Here is a 5,137-nt window from a genome sequence, read left to right as displayed (position 1 = left end):
ACATCAGTGAAAAACGACGAAAAAAGGCAACCTGTTTTGATTTGCAAATTGCATGGTCTCGGTTAGTAATCTTGAGGATTTATGATCTTGGGTCTCACGAAGTTTAAAAACCGGTTGGACTATTACATTTTGACCGCTATTGTCGACATAACTTAACAATTCACAATCTTCAACAACATTTGTGACCTTTTTACCGTTTGGTAGATTAGTCCAGATGCCTTTTAGCCAGCATTGCAGAATGGTATTCTGGAATGGGGAAGTGTCTTTTCTGTATCCGCTTGTGGTTACTCAGATGTTAAATATAACAGTTACTCCCAAGAAAAATTATATACATTTCTATAGCGTGTTATTTAAAGCATATCTTACGATTTTTTACGTTTAATATGGTTTTTATGGTTATCAACTGTTCAGGCATGTCGCCTCTGGAACTCTCTTCCTGATGATATCCGTATTATAGAAGGTCGGGCTCGTTTTGGGGCGGGGGTCAGGGACTTGTTGCTGGGCGGTCTGTAGGGGTGGCGGATGGCGGTGCTCGTGGCGTGCTTGTGGTCAGGCTGTGTGTTTGAGAGAATGAATGTAGCAATAACAAGAAATTATTTAAAAAGTAAATTGTTAATTTAAGTTTTAATTTATCTTTGTTTGAAAATTTTCTACATATTCAGCTGATAAAAATTGATTTTTAATTATTACATAGTAGTATATATTTTGGTTAAATTTAAATTTAAAATGGAATTTGTTATAGTTTTAAGGTCATTAAATGTAAATATGTATATATATATATATATATATATATATATATATATATATATATATATATCTGTATATTATGTGAGGTTGAGTGGTAGAGAGGGCTAAATAGCCCTAACTCCGCCTCTTGAATAAAGGCATATTTCATTTCATTTCATTTAAAAGAAATAAATATTTATTTTCCTTAAATCTCCACACATTTGGAAACTACTAATGCAGTTTATTTGTGCTTCGCTTTTGTAGAAACCTCATTTACAAAAACATTTAAAAAGTCTGATTTAGCCACGAGGAAGTTAGTAATTTATATTATTTTTGTTACTAGACTCAAATGACTGAAGATAATGGTGTACCTTTTTGTTTGTATATGAAACACTCCTAAGAAATATCTTTAAAAAGTCACCTTTTTAGAAGAAAGAACACGACAGTCATTATTTCATGAACGAATTTGCCCTAACTCTCATTTGAAAGCTTGCATATTCCTATTTTTAATGCGTTAAGAAATAATAAATAAAGCTGTTATTTTTTAGATATCTTCTGGGAAAGCAGTTAAAGTGTTCTGCAAAATAGGTAAAACATGCGGTTGGCTGTTCATTTTAACGTATTTTGTAGACAAAATGTAAGCAAAATCAAAGTAAAGCGCGTACATATTTATTTTTGTTACATATTGTTTTACCTAAAATATTTGAAATTAAATTTTAGTTTCATAATTTATTATTTTATCATAAGAACATCTATATAGAGAATCAAAATGTCAATAGTAAAACTAGTGAAATAACACCACAAAATTGTTTTTAAATATTATACTTTAACCCAGGTCAATAGGACAATATTTTTCTAACATAAATGTTTTTTAAATAATAATCGCTATCCTTCAATGTGATATTTCAGGTAATTGCAACATGTTATACAGTATTTATAGTAAGCCTTATAACAAAAATACGTTTAAAACATTGCATGATGAACTCTTTGATATTCTTATTCCTTTTTGTAATTATTTAGCAATTACCATTCCAGAAACTAAAGTAAAAAGAAAACTACATATATTATTTACAAATGGGTCCGAAACTATTATGAACTTGTTCAGCGTACTTCCAAGGTCAAGGAATAGTTTCTTGGGTTAAACTAATCTCTAGTATAATGGCTAAAGGCACGCTATCATATAATTTGTTATGCGTTTGTCTAACAAGTTTTCAGCTGTACAGTGTGTAAGTTTTCAAATTATGATACTAAAGATCCTCTTCACTATTATTCCAAGTGGAAAATTTTCGACTCCACGTGTTTTAATAATCTGTTGGTAATTATAAAATTAATAATATTACAGTACAGTAATGTTTTATTTTATCAGATGAAGTTACGGCTGAGAATTCCTCTCTAACACTTAACCTTGGAGCCATCTGCTTAAAGGTGACTTCCGAACCATCACCAATGGCCGGGCATGCGGGCTGCTTGCAAGGACAGGATCGCTCAGCGGTCACCAATCGAAGCAGCAGCCACGCTGGGCGTTAGACGAATATTAGGGGTACCCAAACGCCTTTCCAAATCCCAGTGTGGTATGCGCTTAGTTCACATGTTAAAATTTTTAACAGTTATTCCTCGATGGCTTTTGGTTTAGGAATAAAGGTAAGGAAACATCAAAACAAAAAACAAACTTTATCATTTATAACAAACTACAGTGTTGTGCCTCCTGTGAAATACATTAAATAATAGTATATTTTGAAAACTACTCCCGAATACTTCGTTATCCATCATCTACCACTATAATTCCATGGATTTCTTTGGTAGTAACTGGATTTCCTGGGAGAAGTGTACATGTGTCTCGATTACCATTAATTACCCATTGATTAATTTATGTGGCACAATGAAAAGTGTTTTATGTATGAGTCATGTGTATATATCAAGCAATCATGTCATTGTTAAAATTTTATTACGACAAAATTGAGAAAACGATTTATGACTCATTCAGCACAATCACGGCATTGTTACTGCTTTACATAATAGCTGACCTCGCATACACGTCTTGTTTACACTCTTCAGACGATCTCACATTAGTTTTAATAGTACTGATCATTTTTACTTACTACCTATTGTATCTATTGTTCTGTCCGGCAGTACAGCATTGTTTTTATGTTAATAACTAGCTGTTTCCCGCGGCTCCGCACGCTTTACGTAAGCTTTGCCCGTGTATAAGCACTTCTGGTTCAAGTGAATTATATTGTCAACGCCGATGTAGAGTTTACCTTGTTGACACTATCAAGAAAATCTGCCAAAAGTGTATGTTTATAGCCATTGTACACGTACATGTACTTAATAATAAAGTGGTCTAACATTCAAGCTATAAGGCCAAACAGAAATTCATTTGAAAGACAAATATCCATAAAAACTTAGCGCCTTCACATAGTGTGTGGTTATTATACAAAACTATGTCGTAATTGTAGTTTACAATGTGCAGGCGCTTTGATAACTTATATATTTTGCAGCGCATCCTGGTGGTGAGTTACATCAATGGACATAGCATATAAACCTTCTACGTGGAAAAATACATATACATACAAATTTTCATAATTATCGGTCAAATAGTTTCTGAGTCTATAAAGGACAAACACACAAACATTTATATATATATATATATATATATATATATATATATATATATATATATATATAGATTAGCGTCAATTTCTTAACTACAGGATATTTTCTCTCCATGTCATAGTTCTTGGACCGAACAATAAAATGGTACCAAGTGATAAGCCCATAATTCGTAAAAATGCCACTTGGGACGATTTATCTTACTTGTATCTCATCTCCGAGCCAGTCTCCTTACCTTTCTAATGCATTGAAATCTTTAGAAAAAAAACTAGATGTGCTCCAGATTATTGTGCTAGAATTCTCTTTCTATTAAGATCGCATATAATTTGTATTGAGTCTGTCTCTGTCTTTGAAACCAGAAATAATTCTGTAAGACCTTCGATGTAATTTGTATGTACATCACTGTTAACGTTAAAACTTTGATGTTTGAAATAAGAAACTATATTTATATCATTAGCAACGCTGTAAGACAAAGTCATCTATTGCGCACATATACAGACGCGATTCTTGGAAGGGGGAACGGAATTTCGATCCATCAAACCCGGTTCATTGCCGTCTTCTGCCGGTCAAGGACGCTATTGTTATCTATTTATATTCATTCACTTCCAATATTTACCCATCTTGTTTTGCTGTGTAAACGTAGAATAAAATAGTTTTTGTGACCTGCGAAACACGATAAGTTTTTTAGTTCCATTACTTCCTTACAGGTTACTAGTAATTCTGGATTCAGTCAGTTCTTCTCAATTCAAGTCAATGAACGTAATTTGTTAATTTGTTTACTGAGCAAATTAGTTTTTTATCCGTTATATCTAAAAATATTTTCGTCTATAAATTGTTTCTTTTTGCACTAAATATGCAGTAAGTATGTCAGCTCGTAATTTTTATTATGAGAATGGTGTTAAAAACGATAGTCGGAACGCCAAGAAGCATTAAAACGGATAAAAATCAAATTATTCAGATTTTTTATGAAAAAAAAAATTGTAATGAAGACTATTATGATGATCATTTATTACCCTTTATAGATTCCGAATGAACCTGTTGAAAGTCTGCAGTAAAGGCATCTCTACTAAATTTAGGTATGTGTTTGATCTTACAGACAAGAGTGGCAATCATCAAAATGCGATGTGACAGACTATTGTTTCTCTGTGGTATATTAAAAATGTCCTCAGTTTCTCTGACTCAATTGTGTTCACATACCACTACTGGTATCAAACGTCGAAGATTAACAATCAAGGATTTTAGAATACTGTATTACTAAAGTTTAAGAATAATATATAAGCAGGCCATGTAAGTATTTTCAGAAGATAGAGTTATAATAGACAATTCGATCTTCAGAAAGGATATTTTAAATTTAAAAATAGAAGACAATTGTTGACTCTAAACAACCACAATTGATCAAACGGAGGGCAATACACTGATTGGTCAAATGAAAGAAACGAGAATTTTCTTGAAGCTGCAAGAAAATTTAAAAAAATAAATTATATAATTAATATCACTTCTGTACAGCTAATGGCTCTATAATGCAAGTAGAGAAATTTTCAAAGACCCGATCCGTAATATAGAGCCTTTAATAGGAATCTTTTTCATCACTTTTCCTCTGTAAAGAAACTACCAGTAAACTACTGATGGCTTATCAATCCAAATTCTTTACATGAAAGGTATAGTTCATGTTAAGAAACGTTTGTCTGTAAATCTGTTCAAAGGCAGTATTTTTCATTTTGTTTACGACGATTTTGGATAACCCTCGACTTGAAAACATAAAACTGCTCCATTACTAACTCAATAAGATCCAAGAAAGCAT

Source organism: Homalodisca vitripennis, chromosome 3 (genome assembly GCF_021130785.1).
Source record: "Homalodisca vitripennis isolate AUS2020 chromosome 3, UT_GWSS_2.1, whole genome shotgun sequence".
Classification (NCBI taxonomy): domain Eukaryota; kingdom Metazoa; phylum Arthropoda; class Insecta; order Hemiptera; family Cicadellidae; genus Homalodisca; species Homalodisca vitripennis.
Note: the sequence above shows the minus strand (reverse complement) of the source record.